The sequence below is a fragment of the Balearica regulorum genome, chromosome 1 (assembly GCF_011004875.1).
Source record: "Balearica regulorum gibbericeps isolate bBalReg1 chromosome 1, bBalReg1.pri, whole genome shotgun sequence".
In the NCBI taxonomy this organism is placed as follows: Eukaryota; Metazoa; Chordata; class Aves; order Gruiformes; family Gruidae; genus Balearica; species Balearica regulorum.
In genome coordinates, this window is record NC_046184.1 from 208,686,096 (window position 1) to 208,708,347 (window position 22,252).

Genomic DNA, 22,252 nt, shown 5'->3' on the forward strand with positions numbered 1-22,252 from the left:
AATTAAAACAAAAGAGATATTGAATTATTGCAGTTAATTAGTAATACAGATAAATTATTAATAACAACAGAATCAGTATGTTGAAGGCTTATTCAAATCTTCTGAAGTGTTTAATCTTTCTGAAATCTCCTTTAAAACGAAGGGAGCATCATAGCCCAGGAGGGTAAAAGCCTTCTTTTTTAGTTTTGATACCTTAATCAACAGTCTGGGCTTGAGTCTGTTTTCAAGCCCATATTCACCAGATGTAGCTCTACTGAAATAAACTGAGTTAAATGGTGTCATGCCAGAATGATATCAGTTTCTCACTGAGACTTTGCACTTCTTCAAGTCAGAGTAAAACTCAAGAAAAACCAATGAAGCCAAAGGATTTATTCTAATTTTATACAAGCATTGGTAAGGAAAGAATCTGTCTGATTAACCAGTCAAAATCGTAGAGTTCATTCCTTACCATTTGTTTTAAAGAATTAAAAATTTTCTGACATGAAGAAAGCTTGATTTGTGCTTCCTTGCAGGAAGAAGTCAAGATATTTTACAATTAATTTCCATAGATCAACAAATCATATCAAACTGGTTTTTTGGCTACAGACATTATTCAATTTTTCATGAGGTCTAAGAGTGGAAATGAGAGAGGAAAATGTATGGGACTCTCACATTTCTTTGCTGAAACTTAATGAAAAAAACAGATGGGAATTGCTAGCCTTTTAGCTAGAAGGAATAATATTTCTGAGTGCTGTGACTCAGTCTTTGCAGAAAGAAACATTTGGTATGTTCTGTTCATTATCTGGTGTCAGGAGATTATTATTCTGCTACTAGAGTGTAAGGCATAGAGTCCTTTCTTAATGGGTTAGTGGATGTAAGGATCATTTAGCTTTTGCTCACTGAAAGAAAAATCTGTTATAGTAAGTGTACGCTGTTTTGCACACTTGAGGATCAGATATTCAATTTAGCTCACCATATTAGAAAGAAATTTTCTGAAAAGTTTAGCTCTCATTCAGGAACCTGAATACAAGATGTTCTCAGAAAAGTGAAGAACATGGTGTTGTCAGGGCAAGGGCAGGGAGGTTGTCCCTTCCATTTATTTCTTTATGTGCCGAGAAGCAAAGAGGGTGCTTTAGGTGTAATACATTCTCAATTTTATTTCTTCAAAACTGCCTCCTTGATCTGAAAGTATCTGATCCTATGCATACACATGTATACATGTAGTTTTGTATAGATTCGTGCAAGGTGAAACTGCCTCATCTTTCCAACATTGGAATCTTTGATGAGCTGATAGCAGCTGAGATCTTTTCTGATAAACCACTTTTAATCCAGGAAAGCTGCTAAATGGAATGGGAAATAAATGAAAGAGGACATAATTGTCTGGAGGGTTGCTTCCCTGCTGAGTGCAAGCAGACTCCTATCTGCTCTTTCCAGCACACACACATCATTACATCAGAAGTTAGTGCCACCTGGAATTATAAAGCAAAACAAAAGAAAAAACAGTTGAAAAGGATACAAAGAGAAGAAGTATCTATTTTTATAACAAAGAAGGAAACTAGACAAAAGTAATTAAAAATAAGCAGAAAGAGAGACAGAGAGCTAGACCATGACATCATTATTTATGTTGGTAGAGCAGCTTATTCAACAAATGTTCTTTTCCTTTTGATGCAGAGCAATCTTTTTATTGTAATTTTTACTGCTGTAGCACAGAGGAGGTCCCTTTATGGGCGAAGATTCACAAGGCCCTTATACTGTGAAGAATAAAAGACGATTGTTATTTTCTGAGTAGTCCCTTGTGATACAGGTACTCTTCCCACCGCGCTGCTGTGAGGCGAGGATAGAGAGCCAGAGCCTGCCCCAGGGGATGACTCTCCATCAACAAGTCTGAAAAAAACCTTCCCCCAACAACTTTGTGGAGAGCCACCCTGCTGCTCCTTGGCCCTCCTGATCAGGATGTGGGAGCAGTAGGTGTGTTTAAGATCACTAGTGCCTGGAGTATTGAGATGCCACTGTGATCAACATTAATTCACTATTTTATTATGAGATAGAGAGAGATAAGGTAAAACCAAATTAATTTCTTATGCTAAATTGCCAGATGTAAGTAGCAGGGTATTGTATTTGATAAATCAAACATTAATAAGCTATAATTAGCTTTGGGTTTGGTTTTCCATCTGCATGCTTTCCTTATAGTAGGTGATCTAGTCAAACTAAGTTTCAGGACATTATACATAGCTCCCATGGATAGAATTGGGCCTCTAACAAACCCCACATTTTCCCCAAGTGAATTCTGATCTGGAGTGAACCTCTTCAAATTTTCCTTATTCATGGAATCACTTTGGTTGGAAAAAACCTTTAGAAGTCAGTTGGTCCAAGAAGCTCAGAGCAGATCTAACTCCAAACTTAGAATAGGTTGCTCAGGGCCTTCCCCAGCTGAGCTTTGAAAATCACCAAATGGAGATCCCACAGCCTCTCTGGACAATCTGTTTCAATGCTTGAGAAGTTTCATTGTGAATTGTATTTTCTTTATGTCTAGCTGGTATTTCCCTTGCTACAGGTTTTGACTCCTGTCTCTTCTTTCAGTGGGCATCTCTGGGAAGACTCCAGCTATCTTATAGCTCATGCATGAAATAGTTGAAGACAGCAGTAAAGTATCTACTCAGCTTTCTCCTCTTCAAGCTGAAGAAATCCAGATGCCTCGGTCTATTTCTGGGTGTCTCATGCTCTACCCACAAGATTTCTTCTCCACTGGACTGGCTGCAATTTCTCTTATTTTTTTCTCTAATTCCAGGGAGTTAGAAAATGGGCACAGCACTCCAGACATGACTTCAGAAGTGCTAAAGAGATGAGAATAATCACTCCCCTTGACCTGGTGGCTATGATCATGCTAATGGAGCCCAGGGTGCTGTTAGGCTTCTTTGCTGCAAGGGCATAGTGCTGACTCCTCCAGTCACATTTGTGTTAAGTGTGAATTCTTCAGCCTCATATTCTTGATTACTGATTTAATTAGGAAAATGGCTTACTTCTTAATTCCTGTCATCTAAACTAGTACTTGTGTGACACAGCTTTCTTTAAAAAAAAAAAAAAAAAAGGGAAAAAAAGAAAGATATCATATCCAGCTGAACAAATGTTTCTTGTCTTAATGCTTTGCATGTTATGAACAAATACTTTCTACATTAAAGTTCATGAGCATGCTTCTTCCTGGCAGACCAATCCACATACCAATTTACATAATTTCTGAGTATACATGAATTTATGTACATAATTTTTCATAAAATACTATTTATACAAACACTTAACCAAAACCAAGAGCTGTGATTCATTAACTAATTAATTTCTCATGGAGATGAGGGATGAAAAATAAACAGCACTGAGATAACATTAGTCCTCTTTAATATCATCCCTAAAAGTGGCTTTTTGGGACTGGGAACTCCATGACAACACTCCAAAGAGATTCCATCTACCTGTAGGAGAATACATACAGAGACAAAGGGAATACAGTATTGTGGGGGATGTAGAAGTCTGTGGTATCTGTATTCTGGAGGCATAACCACTGTCAAGTATTGTAAGGTAGGGGACTCTTAAGGACAACAGGAAGGAAGACAAAAAAGACATATGATAGCAGTTCCTGAAGTATGATAGCACTTGAGGAGCAGAATGAGGGAAGCAAAAATTGCTTGTTTATAGACATTGAAGGTTAGCAAAATGGAGGCAGATGTTTATGGAACATGAAATGATGTGTTGTGAAGGCTTTGCAGTGTAGCTTTGATTTGACATGGCAGAGAAGTGGCAGCTGGGAGAGGGATTTAGTAAGAAGTATGTCCATGGCCAAAGTAGAAATTGCTTCTGTGGCAAGTTCAAGATGGAGAGATCAAGGCAAGGTAATATCTCTTATGGTTGCATGAAAGTCTGTATCAAAAGTTGATAGATAAAAGCTTGGATTTGAGCATATGTTAGCTACCTGCAGATGTTGTGGAGCTGGGAACTGAACAGCTGAAGGATTAGGCAGACAGCAGCTATCTGCATCTGGTGCCAGAGCAGGCTCCTCCAGGCTCAGCCCCAGGCCGTCACGTAGATGCACCAGCCCACTCAAGAGCAGGAGAGGTTGCTCTCGACAGTACTCCACTGAGCAATATTGCTATACCCAGAGGCCAAGTTTGCGCCTAGGCAGCACCATTTGTGGAATGATTTTCGTTTAATGCTGAGGAAAATCAAACCCATGAGGTGTTTCAAGATGAGAGCACACAATATGGGGAACATTTGGAAAAAAAAAAAAAGACAATTTATACTGATCATTTTATTTAAGAAACTGGAGGCAGAACAAAGCTGTACCATGTCTTTGCATTAAAAAAGAAGAAGGAAAGGAGGAAAAAAAAAGTGCATCACCCTCCAAAAGGAAAATCGAAGGAGGTTTCCTTTGAGAATTTTGATTCTCTGGAATCAAGAGTCAGGGGAGGGAGTTGAACCAAAAGCAAATACTTTGGCTACTGGAAAGAGTAGAAAGTCCTGATAAAGTGGTTACAACAAATAAAGGAAATTGAGAGAGCAGTCATTTTAAAAGTAATAAAAGAAAAAGAAAAGGAGAAACCATAAGATTTAATAACCCCTTAAATGAATGGTATAAAGCCTCCTTGGAATGCAAAAGACCTGAATGACCCCATTAAGAACAAACAAAAATAGGAATTTACCTGAACCAACAGAAACTGGATAGAGTTCTGTTACAAGAAATACATCAAGAAACCAGAGGTTGTTAAATAAAATTGGGACGGAAAAATCACTTACTGCACAGTTTTTCAAATAAAACACAAAATCTAAACCAGACAGAGATTTCAGTGGGGAAAATATTTATTTTATGTTATAGGATATGCCAGAGATCCTGAAATATGCAAGGTCAGAAAGTAGTAACTGGAATGATACGTACTAAAAGCAGTATTTCTGGAACAAATCCTTCGAGAAATGACTCGTATGGATTTTGTCCAGCTGCTGGAAAAAGCTTATGAAGTGCTTGTTTCAGAAACATTGCTATGCAGATGGTGGTGCTTTAGACCCATTCTGCACTTCTTCTGTCCTGATTTAGTCAAAACTCTCACTAAAATTGATCAGTAAATGGATTACTTGAAAAATAACCCACTTTAGTCCTTGGTTGAGCAGGTTTTTTTCTTGCTTTCTTTCTCACTTGTATGTGGCTTACAGGATAACGATATTCCCAGGTGAGTTTTAAATTTGATTTCTCAACTGAAGAAACAAACTGCTTGTTCACTCAATCAATGAAGATTTTTGGTGTCTGTGGCAACTGAAGCTGATAAAAATTACTAAGGTCAGAGATTTCCTTTGGTTTCCTGATGTTTCTAGGGCTCCATGGCACTAAAACTGCCCTACTCATGTGAGGGGTTCACACTCTGAGGCAGCCAAAGTACTAGGATCTGTGTGTAATACAGAGCCCGACAGCTAGGCTGGATCAAGCAATTCTATCCAGTGCGATCAGTATGCATGTGAGGAACAGAAAATTTAACAGTAAGAGGGATTTGGAGTGAGAGTGGGTGGAAATGAATCTACTCATAATAATTTCAACTGAAAAATAAAGAGGGAGGGAAATCAAAATGCTGAATCATTTCATTTTGACATTTTTTAAGTATCTAATACTAAGTGAAATATTTTATCATGGAAACATGAAAATGTTACTTTCAACATTTCTTAGAGAAAATCTGTTAATTCTTTGATATCAAAACAATATTTTTTTGGGCTTAAAAGCTGAAATGATTTTTAAAATATAAAGAAAATGGAAATAAAAGGATTGAAATTAAATCACACAAGTAATTTTATTTTTAAGAAAAATAAAATTCATACTGAATTTCTCTTTTAATTAAAAAAAAAAAGAAAAAGAAAAATTCCTCAGCTCTATCTGAACTAGGAATTTTTCTTTTCTTTGCATTTTCTTCCCTATTGCTATACTGACCTCAAAATTAAATTTTTATTATGAGGTAGAACAGAAAAAAAAAACTTAAATGTTGGAGTTAAAAGTCTGTCAGCATGTCAGGTTCACCAGTCCACTTATTGGAGAGATGCATCACATCTGCAAACTCTAAATGTAACTGAAATAAAGCATAAGAAATGTGTGAAGGAAGTGACTCTCTTAGAGAGGGTGTACCACATTACAGACAGGAAAAGTGAGGTGCAGGGTAGCCCAAAGTCAACTGGTTAGTCAGTCAGGAGCACAGCTCAGTTCTTTGGCCAGCACTTTTGTTCACTGGGTCATAGTGTCCAGAGCAGAAAAGAAACAGGCTTATTTTTTCTTTTCCATTGGATGAGAGTATTTTTGCTTATTTACACAATGGTAATGGCATTTATTGATCTGCTGGAAAGGAAAACAATTGCCATGTGCCTTTCCAAAATATCTCCAATTATCAGAGGTGTTTTGGGGGTTAAAAAATACCCAGAGAAATAGATATTGTTTTTCATTAGAAACAATTCATCCAAAATAATATCATGAAGGATGCTTGTAGGGCTTGTCCTTTCCTCTGACAGATTGCCTTTGGGTTATGCCTCCGTGGGAAGATACTTCATTTAGCTTTGAATGTAGTGCACAGTGCTCTGAAGAGGCAAATATATCCTGAGCCTTGGCAAAGCTAACTGGCACAAAGGAAGCACATATTAATATATTTGTTTTTCTCCTGGTTTTCAGATGGCCCTGGCTCCTCCTCCTGAGTAGGAGCTCAAATGGTCCAGGAGGCTGTGTTTAACTGTCCGGGCAGGAGTGCTTCCTCCTTACAGGTTTGCAACAAGCCTTGACTTGGCACTGAGGGAAATATGCCAGAAGTCTATAAAATGATGAGAGTCAAGGAGCAGGCCAGAAGGGAATCATTATTTACTGTCTCTTCCAATACAAGAACTACGGGGATTTAAATGGAACTAGCAGGTGGCAGGTCTGGAAAATCAAAACAATGTGGTACTTCAGCTAGCTCATGAGACTCAGAATATTGTGCATGATAAAAATGTGTATGAGTTAAAAATGAAGGGACCAAGAGTCCAGAGGAGGCCACGAAACTGATCAAAGGGATGGAGCACCTCTCCTGTGAGGACAGGCTGAGAGACTTGGGCTTGTTCAGCCTGGAGAAGAGGAGGCTCCAGGGAGATCTAATTGCGGCTTACCAGTACCTGAAGGGGCCTACAGGAAAGCTGGTGAGGGACTGTTTATCAGGGAGTGTCGTGACAGGACAAGGGGTAATGGGTTCAAGCTGAAGGAGGGTCGATTTAGATTAGATGTTAGAAAGAAATTCTTCCCTGTGAGGGTGGTGAGGCACTGGAACAGGCTGCCCAGAGAAGCTGTGGAGGCCCCATCCCTGGAAATGTTCAAGGCCAGGTGGGATGGGGCTTTGGGCAACCTGATTTAGTGGAGGGTGTCCCTGCCCATGGCAGGGGGTTTGGAACTAGATGATCTTTGAGGTCCCTTCCAACCCAAATCATTCTATGATTCTATGATTCTATGATTAAATACATGGAAGAAAATCCCCAGGGAAACAAAAAAACCTACCAACCAACCAAAACAAAACAGAAAAGACAAAGGCTGTCATGAGGTAAAGATTTCTGCAGGTTTGTAAACTGCAGAAATATCTCCTATTCTTCTGTTTTGTCCACTACTAGAGACAGGTACTGGGCTCATCAACTCTGTCCTGATTTACCGACGTTCTTACAGCTTTATGGTCTTTGCTGGTGGAGAGAATCAGACCCTGACAACAAAATAGCTCATAAGAATAGAGACATGATAAAGAAATGAATATCATCCAAGGCAAAATGAAAATGAATATAGGAAATATTTTTCTTACAGGCACAGACTCTGTAGTCGTCAAAATAAGCTATTGAGACAAAGAATTTCACAAGTTTCAAAAATAGTTTGGAGATATACTTGTATAACAAGAATAATCAGAATAAAAATTTATGTTAAATCTTCTTATTCAGTGTTTAAAACAACCAAAATCTGTTAGAGTGTGATGGGCCAGATTATCCCATCTTGTCCAATGCAGGCTGTTTAAAGCTTGCTCTGAATCTTCTGGTATTGGTCAGGTCTGGTTAGAAACTGGGAATGGGACCGGCTGTTCAGTATAGTGATTTCTTTGATCCTATAGGCATGTTTGTGACAGTGCGTACCTGAACAAATTGAATGGAAAGGAATTGAAACAAAAAGGAGCAGAAAGTTGAGCTGTAAACAATTCATGAAAATATGAAAAAACGATAGTATTTGATGGAGTTTTCGATTATCTCTGTAGTCTATATAAGACTTAACAGTTAAACGAGACACTAAGAACTCAAAACTTTTATTCCAGTGTTTCTTCACATAAAGGTCACTGAAAATGACCCTTCTTACAGGAAAGGATCATTATTTTTGACCACTCAACATTTTTTGGCAAAAGTGTCATCAAAAAATTCCTGACCGTCTCTAGTTTCTTCAGTGCTTGTTTTTTCTCAGAGATTTTCTCCGCAACATTTCATCAGGTCTTCTAAATGAACATACCTAACCTTTGCAGTGCCTGCCTGCTCATGTAAGGTGTTAACAGAAACATTATTTTCAGATTTTGAATAGAAGCTCCACATCCATCAGTCCTAGTGTCAAAAGAAACTTCCAGTGACTAAACCAGATACATTCCCAAACTAGTGGCAATACGGGAAGCATCTTTGTGCCAAAGTCTTTCTTCTCTACAGACAGCCTCTGTTACTGATCTTCCAAGTTGGTTAAATCACGCTGGCAGGATGGGGCTTACCAACAGTGCAGGATGAGGGAGGTCCAAAGGGCACCTTGGCAGAGCCTTCACTAACTGTTGCAGCCTCTTTTTGCATGTACAAAAGGAAAATACAGGTTTTCCTTAAAAAAAACCCCAACTTTCAAAATGGCTTAAATGTGAAAATAAGGTTAAAGAACAGGCTTGTTAATGAAATATGTCAGATCTCTTCTGTCCTTTGTGTTTCATCCAATAAGAACACGAAACTGGCCATGTCAGGCTGGATTAAAGGTCCATCTGACCCAATATCCTATTAGTAAAAGTGACCAGTATTGGATTTCTAGAGAAGAGTATAGGAGTAAGGCCAGCATGTAATAACACTGACACACTGTCTTATTTGATGGATGCATGTTCCTTTTTGTAAAGAAATCTTATCTTCCTTTGTTCATAAACAAAGGTTTTTATAGGAAAAGAATAAAAAACTATGGCTAAGCTGATCATAAGGATTTGCTTAGGAAATATCTGTTGCTAAACATATAACCTACTCTTTTTTAAGCTATTTTTCGTGAATCCCTCTTTTTCTTTTTAATCTTTTCCTTTTCTTTTTTTTTTTTTTTTTTTTTTTTCTTTTGGAACTGACCCAGTTTTTAAATTCCTGTCAAAGAGCTGATGGTTTGTAAAAGAATCCATGCAGTGTATTATAAATCAATTCAGGCCTTCTGTAACTGATGAGGATAGATAGTGCTACATCTGTATCATCTCACTATTGAAGTAGTTAACCCGATATAGATCTTTCTCGAGCATGTTTTTTCATGTGTTAGCAATGAAATGAAAAGCCTGAGCTTTTGATGACGGTTGATGCTCTTTCGTCTTATATCCATGCATCCCTCATTAAAAGCATGAGGCCTAAGTTCTGCAACATGCTGTTGAGGAATTTATGTGTATACCTATTCAACAAAGCATTGAAGCACATATTTATGTATGCCTCAGGTCAAAAGTGGGTAAATACGTGCTCTAAATATTTGCTTTGTAGGGACTTTTAAACATGAATTTAAAGTTAAAACTGTGCTTAGAAACTTTGTCCAATTGGATGTGAATGAAACTACAGGAGAAACATGCTAATGAAAACTATCCTTACACATACTGCTCCCTCCTGTGGGCGTGAATGTGCACCAGTTCAGCAATTCTTCTGTCTGTGGGTTGGTGAAATTATTTTTAATAGTCAAAACCAGCAATGACAGGCTTCAGACATGCTGAAAAGTCTCATTTTGGTGGTTTTAGAGAAATGTTTTGATTTTTCACTTCTAAGTGTCTTAGGGAAACAAAATCAAAACATTAATGTTTTGATTTGATTAGCCAAAAAAATACTAAAATTCTGAAATATTGTGTCACATACAATTTTTATTTTTTTATTGCAATCTATTTCTGATAAAAAGAAAAAAAATCAGAATTTTTCAATCTTCAGAATAAAATTGTCCCTGTTAATCTCTGTTAAAGATGTCAGAGCATGGGATGAAGATGCTTTTTTTAAAAGTTATTAATGTTTGAGAAGGAATATATTTTCCCGACTATTTTTTTGTTTCATACTAGAGGAATTGCAAACCTTCATTTTAAACTTCAATTTACTTTATTTGGGTGAAAGAAATATCTCACTTCTCTCCTTAAAACTCATGATGGGATACAAAAATTAGAATCTTTTTTTTCTTTAATACAAATAAAATATAAAATAAAAATTATCAGTGTTAAAACTGTAACCTTTGCAGACTACAGTGAAAAAGTGAATAAAATTCTTTATAAAAAGAAAATCATGGGAATAGAATCAGTGCCAATGTTTCCAACCAACTCTAAAATGTTAAAGAACACATAAAAGTCCGAAAAGGGAATTGAAGTTGTGATTGGCTGTGCTATTATTTTATAAACACAGGGGAAAAAAATCTCTCCCTCAGAGGCCTTTTAACCTAAAGGATACAGACAACAGGGAAGATAAGAAACCCAGCCCCACAGAAGGAAGGAAACATTGATTGCTAATTTTATATTTTATTAATGTGTTATTAGGTATATGCACTCTATCATTGTCTCAAATTACCTATCAAGTCCTGTCTATGTTACAGTTTGTACAGTCTGATCTTGATTAAAGACAAGGTGCTGTACAAGAGTATAAAAACCTGAGGTGTTTGTAGTACAGTGGTTAAAATTTTTGTTCTGATAAATCCCTCTGAGCTTCCTCCATTTTTTTTTTTTTTCAGCCAGTCATCTCCACCAAGTGGAACACTTATTGAAATAGTTCCCATAAAAATTCACAGCTAAGTGAGCTGGAGGAAAATAATAAATGGTTATCACACACTATCTATATAAACCTTAGTTTCTGATACGACTATTGGGAGGGTTAATCGTAATTATAAGATTCACATGGCTTAGTGGGTGCAGCCTGTTCAGAAAGGTACAACATAAAAATAAAGAACAGAAAGCCAACCCTACTTCACATGACAGTTTTTCTTATAATCATCTTTGAATTAAAAACATTTGTCAGATGGCTGTTTTCATTTAATCTGAGAGCTGGGAAAATATTGTCCTTATTTCCAAGGCTGGTGATTTTCAATCCTAACCCTAGAAGCCTTCAGGAAAATGGGATCTTTCAAAGCATATCTTCATGACAACCTTCTTGTGGAATGGCTTTCTCATAAAGTGACTGCTTCCTTTGTATCTTCTGTAATGAAAATCGTAATAGAGAGGGCAGAGAGGACACACAATGGGACACAGATAAACTACAGTGACAAGAGGCATTGAGCTTGGCTATCAGTTTTACAGACCTCAGAAGGGGCCTTGATACATGGATGGAAGAGCAAAACCCTGTGGGACTCATCTAGGGAGAAGGTGCCCTGCCAACTGTACAAAGGTGAACCAGAATGAACATTTTGGGCCAAATCCTTTATTCCACTGAGTTCAGTGGATTAAAGGCATGTTTTACTTGCTGATTTTCTGAGTTCATATTCATAGCCATACGTGAGTTCTAGTGATGAAAACCTCAAACTGAGGTGGTAATTTGAGTAGAGACAAGACAGCCTCATATTCACTAAAAAATAAAAAAAAAAATAAAAAAAAAAAAAAAACCAAAGAAAAAAACAAGTCATGCTCAGATGGTGTCTGTGAGAAATGTCCTGAGGCAACTCAGACGCTATCTGTGTGTATTAAAAAATGGAAGCTGAGCCTAGCCACATTGGGAAGCAAACTTTCAGACCAAATTCAGGAGCCTGAAGTTAGACTTCCTTAGCATCATTCATATAACCATGTGTCCAATATTCACACTAACTAATAAGATAACAGTGATCAAACATGTCTACCCTCTATGGCATTGCAAGCACATGCTATTGCAGCATAGTGCCCTAAGTGATTTTTTTTTAATTATTATTTTCTTTCTGCCAGAGCATGTTATGGCTATTAATTCTGACACTTGGAGATCATCTCCCATTGGCTCTTGAAAGCATTATGAAACAGGGCTATAAAAAGCACTGATTAATAATCCCTAGTCTTGTTTCATTCTTGGCATTAATCTTCCCTAAATCTTATCTTAAACTGTTGACTTTGTTTTCACCGTGACACATTGGAGAGAAATTAAAACCAATTGTTTTATCTATCTAAGGGCTAATACAGCAGCAGAATATATGACACAATACATGGCGTTTATAGTTGTTTAAACACTGGACCAAATTCCACTTCAACCCAATGTCCAGAAATTCCATCATTGCTAGAGATCGGACGGAACCAGAACTTGAAATCTCTAAAGCTGCATCTTTTAGAAGGTTTATAATTGAAATGTTTATAATTCAGGTTAGAGGTCAGATCAAACTCAGAAATGGTGAAAACAGGTAATCTCAGACATTATTTTGGGGCCAAAAATTGGGTCAGCAGGCTATAAGATTTTAACACAGTAAATGCTTTTTTTACTCTATGACACAACAAAAAAACAAAATAAGAAGATGAAACTGACTATACTGAAAGAGGAAAAGAATTGCTTTTACAAGATTTTTTCTTGTTTTCCTGGGGAGTTGTTAGAGCTTTGACCTGAAATTTGAAAACTTTCTGCTGATGCATTATTTCAGGATTCTCTTTTCGATGCACAACTGATTCCTAAACTACAAAAGGGACAAGGATACAAAGTTAAAGGGGAGACCAAAGCAACTATGTTATAATAATTCCATGCAGAAGTCTATGTTTGGGAGTTATTTAAATTTTTTTCATTCACAAAACTAGCTAGAACTGTGTTGGTTTTGGTGGCCCACAAGCTGAATACTTTAAACAAGTAATTAGCAATCCTCAGTTGGAGGGAGGCTGTATTAATGCATCTTTCTAGATAGTGGAAATCACAATATTTCTGGGGAAAAATTAAAAAAAAAGAGTCAAATTTTCTTAAGTTCTCTTCTCTATGAAGTGGATAGATAAAGCTACTTAGATCATTCCTGGAAAGCTATATCCAGATTTGGTTCCCAAATTTCCTGGACAATATTTTTTAAAAAATTGGAAAGTACTCATAAAAGAGCTATAAGAATTGTCTGATATTTGGGAAATTTACCTTCTAACATGCTTGAGCTATTGCTTATCCATGTAGGAGTTAAAGACTTTTTCTAATCAAATTCCATAGCTGTCTACATGAATTTATAAGACTGAAGGCTCTTATATCAATAGAAAGAGAAAGTAATAGAAAGCTGTAATGATGGAAAACAAAAAGAAATTCACACCAAAAATTCCAAGCAATTTTTTCATTGAGCATGATAGATTATGGTTAAATATAAATATGAAAGATTCTTCAGCACTTTAATTCTTTAACACTGATTTGTAGACTTTGCTCAAAATATACCGAAACTTTAAAACATGTCATGGGGTAGCTTTAGGAATTTCAGAAAAAAACTGTATGTCTATGTCTTGGGATATGCAAAGACCAGCTTCTTTTGAGATTCTGACTGATTTTAGAATCACCAAGTCTTAATTCTTAATTTCAAACTGCATTTTCTGGTTATACAAGTCATGACCAGAATGTGGTCTTCGAAATTGCTATTCTTATCGTGCCAGTGGGACTGATCTAAGATCCACAGGCTCCAAAAGATTTTTCATTTGAATGCTGTTCACTTTGCCAGGCACTCAAAGAATTGCACTTTGAATTTGAACTTTATTAGCTTTATTACCATATTTTCTGAGTTGGTCTTCTTGCTTTGTTTCAGCAATTTCCCTTTCATCTATCTGTGAGATTTGTGGTGCAAACAAATCAATTTTCTGGGCTGTTGCTCAAGTTTTTACAGGGAGAGGTATATCTGCAGATGTGGTTACTGAGAGCTGAGGAATTTGAAGAGGGACACATGAAGAAGACACTAATTTCTTCCCTTTTTGGTGAAAAAAAAATTATTTCCATGCTGTTTTGCTTTCTTGGTTATCTGAGGCTCTGTGCTCAACAAGACTTTTGTCAATTAGGTGTCCATCAGCAGATGGACAAAAACTAAATATAAGTGGGGAAAGAAACCCTAAAGTTGCTATGGGAAGGAGGCTTTGACTCAGTTCTCAATTCTGCTATAGGCTCCATCAGTGAGTTTTCATAAACCCCTCAATTCTGTATGCTTTACTTTCCTCCTCCATAAAATGGGATTAGAAAAAATTCTGTGAATACTTTCCATTATTTACTTACCATTAGTGATGTCTGCTATCATTTCTGTTACTGTATGCTTTGCCGGAAATTTCACGAGAATGCATAAAAACCATGAGAACGACCCAGGGGTTTTATTCATCCAGGCATCCTAGCCTCTGCTCTAGTCATTACGTTCAGTTGACTGAAGGGCACAATTTTGTTGTATTTTGTAATAACACAGAAAAGTAGAGAATATAATTGTATTATTATCACACTTAGGGGCCCTAGCCAGAGACTTAGTACCAGTACTGTTCATTTACAAAATAAAGTGATTCCTACTCCACAGAAGATACAATCTCAATGTGAAACAAGAGCTGAGAGAGAAAGAAGTTTGATGAAACAATAAAGTAATTTGATTTTGCTGACCACCCTTGTCAGGTGCTTTGGTGCCCCATAGCACCATAAGAAATAATCTGTGAAACCAACTTCAGTTTAAGATACCTAAATTTAGGCATCTGCATGAAGGTGTCACCAGTGACCCAAGTGTCCATGCTCCCAAGGATGCAAGGCATACCCAAATGGCCTCCAGCTGCCTCTGGTAGATGGTAGGTCTCACTTAGCATAGATACACACCCGGGACATAGCTTACCTTTCACTGACACTGTATCTTGCTGAGATTAATAAAAACACACCAGTGTGAAACAGATACCAAGGAGACAAAAGTCAACCCTAAAAGATCCAGTGCAGATTCTTGCTGTATTGCCTTAAATGGTATCTTTACTAATTCACAATACATTTATGATCACTCAAACATGCTCTTTTCTGATGTGCAACATTAAGTAGATGGAGTAATGATCTTGTACAGAATACGTGACTCACTTTGGAACTGCCAAAGAGGATTCCTTCCAGACTTTCTGCAAAGCATCAAGTACCTCAGACAATTTGCTGCCAGGGGCAGTGACAACTATACCTCTGGATTTTTTAAGATAAAGGAAATATGTCATGCTGTCCACTGTTATAATGTAATGGGTCTGTTAAATGTTGCAAACTTTCCCAGAAAAAAAAAAAAAAAAAAAAAAAAGGACAAAATTAAATGTAAAGCAAATAAAGACCTTCTTTCTGTCTACCATTTTTTCTACTTTTAGGATATATACTTCAAAGGGCAAGAAACAGCCTATTATTGAAGAAAGATCCCAATAATAGGAATTAAAGACACTTTCCTGGAACTTCACCAAAGTGCCTCCCACTTTTTAAGCATCAAAGTGGCAAAAGAGTTGAGAATGGAACTAGATTATGATTTGAGATGTGGGTACACAAAACGCCTGTGAATCATCAGATGGGCGTTATTTTTCTGCACTAGTATTCTGCTAATTAGAGGTGGAAATGACTAGTGAAAATATCTGGAGAGATATGGGAAAGAATCAGTAAAGAACTTGAAACGTCTTCCAAATTTAAGATGAACTTTCAGTTCCAATGTGGTAGTAAAGTCCTAGGCCCCATTCTTATGTTTCAAAAAGCTTTTTAGGCCAATGAGAAACTAATAAAACTCTCAAGTAGCAGGATCAGAACCTATTTATTCCCATTCCTAACCTCCTTCATCATCTGGGGGAAAAAAAAAAAAAAAAAAAAAAAAAAAACACACCAAAAAAAAAGATGATGGAGATCAAGTTTAACTTCACAGATTTCCCCAACAGCAAGGTCAGTCCTGTGGTGATCTGGGGTAGAGACTGGGGTGGGAAGAGGGAGGGTGCAATGAGGAGGTGAGAGAATCTAAAGGATGTGTACTTAAAATTGTAGTCATGCAAAGTCTCAGTGTAGTAGCAAATTAGTAAAAAATCTGAAGTAAATACCCAAGCAGCAATCCACCATTGTAGTGCACACTACAGCTGGAAAAGGATCCTACAGGTAATTTTCTAATCATTATAATTTTCTTCAAGAATAAAACCAAAAAGCCAAAGCTGCACAAAACTCAGCAAAATGTTTGTATTGAAAGCAATGCATATCATTACTTCTTAATACTGCTTCCCATACTTCCTATTTTAAGTTGAAAGTTTTCTGAGCCCAATGAAACTTGAGTTACAGAAACTGTAAAATATATTCTTAAGTAGTTGGTTTTGATCAGAGTTCACACTGAACACCAAGTGTAAAGGGTTGTATAATAAAAGACTTTGTAACCTTGAGAAGCTGGAGGTTAATCATTCCAATTATTTTTAAAAGCATCTTGGGAATTTGTTGAATTAACAAAAGAGATGTAGCTGAAAGTATGGTAAAAATAGCAAGGACATAGCAGATATATTTTAATAAAAGTCTTGTAAAATGCAGCTTATAAATGATCAAGTACTGCACTTTAACCATATATCTTAATACATTAGGTGAATTTGGTGCTCACAAATGGCTTTGATTTACAGACTGGAAATCAGTATGGTCAGTGGCATAGTAAAATCTTCCATATTCTCTCTCTAACACTGATAAATCATGTTTTGTAAGTAAGTGAGGTGGAAACTTGTGATTTTTCAGCCTAAACTCCAAGCTGATACACGATATCATATTGTGCCGGCATATCCATGATTAATTGCATGGACATTTGTTGCACAAGGAAGGGTGACACAGGTCCGCATGCGTGAAGATGTATGAGCAGAGTCCATAACAGACGATATACATCGACTCCAATGCTGAAAGTTACATTTGGGAAAAATAAAGGCGAGAGAGAAAGAGCGAGAGGGAAGGGAACAGGAAAGGGAACAGGAGAGGGGAAACTCCAGTGGCCAGGCAGGAGGAACAGTGATGGGTGTCCAGGATGAGTGTCCTCTGGTGGGGGCTCTCTCCAGTGCAGCAAGAAGCAACAACAAAGATGTTAATGGTTGGATTTGATGATCTTAAAGGTCTTTTCCAACCAAAACAATTCTATGATTCAATGATGGTGACAATGATGACAACTTTCAGCATGCTTTACCCCTAGCATTATGTATTTTTAATCAGGAACCGCTCAAGCTTCCTATTCCTTGTTTCTGCTTGTGAAGCTATTAGCACTGGTTGGAATGTGCTAATTAGGCACAGATGTTGCACATTGATTGGCTGTTAAGACTCTGCACATGTAGTCCTGGGTAGTATTTGTCAAGTATATAACTGATTATTATCTACTGTGCTGTTTTTCTTGTTTTTCTTTTGTATAAACTAAAATCTGCAAAACAAGTAGTGAAGCGAGGTGTTTCTTATGCTAACAGTGGTCGCTTCCCATGAGAACCTGTCACAACACCAACATCAGGGTTTGGCAGGTACAAGGTCGTGAGGGCAGTAGAACCTGAATTTTAGCATGGAAAAAACAGGGGGAAAATGCCACAGAAACTAGAAAACCACTGTTACAGCACCTTAAGTGAAAGGATACAAAACAGCAAATTACAGGCCCTGAGCAATACTGATGCTAAGGCATGGTGGCATCTCTGCCACCGGGCTTCACTGCTGACCAAAGAATCCTATTTTGTCACCAGTATGTGTAATTCAAATAGTCAGCTAAAGATATTCCTCTAGGCTCTGGTCCATAAAGGTGCTTATACTTTGATTCAGGTGTCAACAATAGAGAGTTCTCAGTCATTGCTTATTATCCTGCAGGTGGAGGTGACAGCCCCAAGAGCTGCGATATGGTAGATGATTGTATGAGCATGCTTAGTCTACTTCAGCACAAACATAAACTAGGTCAGCAAACCACCTATGCCTGAGGAGCAGTAATCAGCAGCTCAGGACGATGAGAGCTGCTATTGCCTTCAGCTGTCCCACCACAGTCCTCATGAGTTGAGCTGCCTGTCCCACAGATGTAGCACAAGAGAAGAAGTAGAAGGAAGGAGAACTGAGCCATTGTCAGACAGGCTACTGCAGACTTCTGTCCCCCCAAGGAACTTCCATGGAGATTTGATACTTCTGTACCAAGATTTCTCTCTGCTGTTACATAGTTTAGAAAAAAGCAAGAACTACTGGCATGTGGGGACAGTAAAGGGCCCTATACTTAGACATCTAGGCATCTCGTTAGCCCCAAATGATCACATGATGTTTGCTGCTTTTAGAGGTTAAGTATTGCTGTAGAATTTGTGGTTAGATTTTTTTCTGGAAAAGCTGGAATACAGAAAAACTTTAATTAATCTAATACTGTTCTAATACTGTTTTGTCAGCAAACATCTTAAGAAATGTACAAATAAGTTTCCTGAAGAAATTGAGGTTGGGAATACTACCCAATCCATTTGTTTTTTGGGAACTGAATCCTGAAAGGCTGCCTGAATTGAAGCAATTTCTTCCTAAAACCAGACTTTTTGCTTTACAGTCCTTTAACCGACTTCATTTTTTATATGACATCTAAAGAGAATAAAGAATGCCACTTAGACTGTATTTCCTCCTGGAAGGTGTTTTGTTGAGAGATGACAGCGGGGAGAGTTGTCCACACAGGAGCGTGTGACACGCTTAAGTCAGTTTTCATCTCTGTGGGAAATCCAGTTCTTCAGTGTTACTTCCAGCCTGTGAAATGGGAGTGAATGGCAAAAAAACCGGCACTGTGTTATGGGTCTAGGTGCAAAATACTTCAAGCACACTGCAGACTATCTATTATCTTGGAGGAAAAACAACTCTTCTGTAGATCCATCGGGTACGTCAATAGCCTTCATTACATGATACCAGTGGAGACTGCAGGAAACTGTCGAGCTCACTGTCATCTATAAAAAGGGGCTGGACGCTTTAAATACAGCATTAGAATTTGATCCAGTGGCAAGGACAGACTTTTAATAAGCATCATTATAGATTAGTCTTACCAAGTAATCTGTCAGCATCTTAGAAACTGGCTGAGTTCTGACACGCGAAGAAATGAAAGCAGCACAGTAGGACCCGGATGGCAATTTTAGTGCGTTAAGAATAACATTTCTTGCAGTACAAACTGTTTGCAAATTCCAGTTATTGATATGTTCTCTGCATGTTTGTTCATACGAGCTCATTCCCAAATAAGCAGAGGTGGGAAGAAAGACTTTTTCAGTACACAAAAAGAAAGCAAAAATCTCAAAAATGTTGCAATCCTAGCAGCATAAGCCTTCCCTCCAGCCTGCGTCATTCATGGCATTCATTTTTTATAATATCTAAATAATTCATTTTACTTGAGCTTTTGAAAAATACTTTTTATTCCACAGTAAATTGCATATTTGAGAGACAAAGTCATTTGAAACAGAAAATAAAAAATATTCTATGTGAAAATATCTAAGCAGGAAATTTTGACAAAACAAAATAGATTTTTGTCAAAACAAGAAATTCATCAAAAAAAAGCCTCTCATCTGAAATTTTTCAGTTTTGACAAGCAATATCTCTTAGTGGAATAGTGTAAACCACTCTGCATTAACTTTTCTTATGAATGCCAAGTTATGAGTCAAAGGGGAGTTAAAACATTCAAGAATCTAATTATTTTCTTTAAATTCCTGATACAGATATAGCCCTTCAGAAAAATTCCCTTTGCAACTTGTTGTGAAGTAAGGCATCATTTAAAACCTGTGAATGAAGCACTAAGCAGGGAAAACTGATAATTTAAGATTTATTTTACTTTCTTGGCTTGGCAACAGTCTCTTGGCATGTAATGCCACAAGGTGACAAGGTGAAATACATGGATTTTTCTATGTATTCCATTGCTTGGACGACTCTTTAGGTATGAGCCAACATCTATCTCTCTACCCTGTATTGTCCTCTAGTAAGTGCAATTTATGGCAAAAAGAGTACTTGCAAACTAGGAGATTCAGCTGCTTTAGAGCTCTGAACGTGCTTTAGAAACAAATGTATTCAGGACTGACCGTAATCCGGACATCTCTAGGGCTAAACTAACAGTAATTCGCAGCTTTTACTGAGCTGCCATATTCACCTTCACATGCGGCATTGCACTGCACAAAAGTGTGACACTGCAAAGTGTTTTGGGATAATCTGAACTCAACCAGTATTATGTGAAAAGAAACTCTCTTCCTTGCCGCTGTACCTGACCACAGAAACTCATCTATTCGCCCACTTTAACCGTGAAAACTAAAGTTGAGAAAGCTCTTATCCTATCATGCTGAGATAGTTTGATTTAGGGTTTAAGATCTCAGCTGAACACTTTCTGCACATGGAAATACATGCAACATGATGTGTCCTGCTCAGAAACAGAAAGAGCAGGAGTAAAGCTGGGAGGGCTTAAATCTGTGATGCCAATAAATGTAAATGGTTCAGACATCATGCTTAGCAGGATCTTCCAGGTGTTATTGCTCCTGGCACTACTTATGGATAGAAATCTTAAATGACCTGATATGCAGTACCAGAATGACAAAAGTGAAAGTTGTTACTTTCATTTAACAGGATACTTGGGTTTTGTTTGCTTCACTGAACGTTTGAAGGTGCCCAGGACTCATTTCCCACTAACTCGACCAGAGAAAACATCGATGTATTTCATCATGCAAGATTTAAGACTGGGCACCCTGTATACTCTGGGAGAGAGGAAACTCCTGCATTACAATACAATAGATTGTATCAGGTTTCTAAATTGCTCACAGCACATTGCACACTCAGAGAAAAACTGGATCTGGACTTAGGAGATCACCTTCTGAAAATGGAGGCCATCCTGAAGAGGAAGAATCAGCTCAGCTCTGCTCAGCCTAATTTTTCACCAACACACACAACAGCAACAGCTTATCTGTCACTCTGCCTATTTTAAAGTTTATGGGAAACCATGTAGTGATCAACACAGGCAGTTTAAAACAACTCTAGAAGACAGGCAGAGAATTCCATGTCAGTTTAGCAGTTCTTCTGTACAATTAAATGAAATTATACTTATTAATAAAATACTTCTGCAATTGGCTTAAGTAGTTCAGCAGATTCCTGTTGCTGCCTCAGCTACTTCCAAGTAAACTTAGAGAAAAGTTACATACCAGAGGGAACAGACAGTTTTTATTCACATCCCACCTTGAATTTCTTCATTGTCACAGTACCCGATAAAAGGAATATGCATCAATCAAAGAGAATGGGGAGGCAAAATAGTTAAACCTATTTGGAAGGAAAAATTACTCAGCAGCAAGTTTACTATTTCACATTAAAAATTAGCATTTGAAGTCACACTGAAATGTGACAGTATTCCAGTAACTGATCTTACTGACAAACTCACCAGAAAACAGGGAGCAATTCATAACCCTCAAAAAGGATGCCAATTATTTGGCAAGTTTTTCATGTGAATAAGCAGAGATGCATGTGATGCTGCCTCGCAATCCAAGGAAACTGGTCTCTGTAGCTACAAAATTTTGTCATATCTAAAAGAAAGAAAGATAATTCTGTTTTTAGCACAGGGATTTTTCAAATTTTTGTGTTACACCAAATATCAAGACTTACTTGCTATTACAAAACACTTGACTAATGCTGGCTTCCTTTTGAAGTGCACTGGATGGCCCACTAGTGTCCAAAAAACCCTCTTATGCCAGAACGCACTAGATAAGCACCTCTTTTGGATTCCTTTTGGAGGTATAATCCTTCAATCCACAATGCAGTAGTGCTTCAAGCATCCACTTGAGACTGCGGGTCATTTGCAAAGGAATACTGGTAGGAATGACTACACAGAAGAAAACATTGATTCACGTACAGTAAATACCTGAAATGTGTTGTCTGGGCATAATTTTGCTACCCCCCTTCCTGTTCACCTACCTCCAATTCTATTGTATACTGCAAAGCTTGTGAAAGTCCACCGTGGCAAAGTGAATGGCCAAACAAGCTTTTCTAAACTAAATGAAATGCAGGAAGATGCCTGGATCATGGATTAAAAATAGTCTGGTCTGAAGTCCAGAGTCATGCATGACTCATACTGAGATTCAGACAACAAAGACACAGAGATTTTCAATCTTCTCACAAGGCTGAAGTCCTCCAGTCGCTCTAAGATGAGTAACTTTGCTTCAAGGGTTCGCCTGTGGCTTCCATG

The 22,252-nt window shown here is 37.5% G+C and overlaps 1 long non-coding RNA gene across 1 annotated transcript; it reads right to left on the bottom strand.

The window, feature by feature from the left end:
* Nucleotides 1–15,972: 15,972 nt before the first annotated feature.
* On the bottom strand, nucleotides 15,973–22,053 carry LOC142600184 (uncharacterized). Its single transcript, XR_012833632.1, has 4 exons — nucleotides 21,982–22,053; nucleotides 21,452–21,593; nucleotides 21,219–21,333; nucleotides 15,973–19,001 (listed from the first exon to the last, which is right to left on the bottom strand). It is a non-coding gene; the product is annotated as an uncharacterized LOC142600184 (long non-coding RNA).
* Between the last annotated feature and the right edge of the window lie 199 nt (nucleotides 22,054–22,252).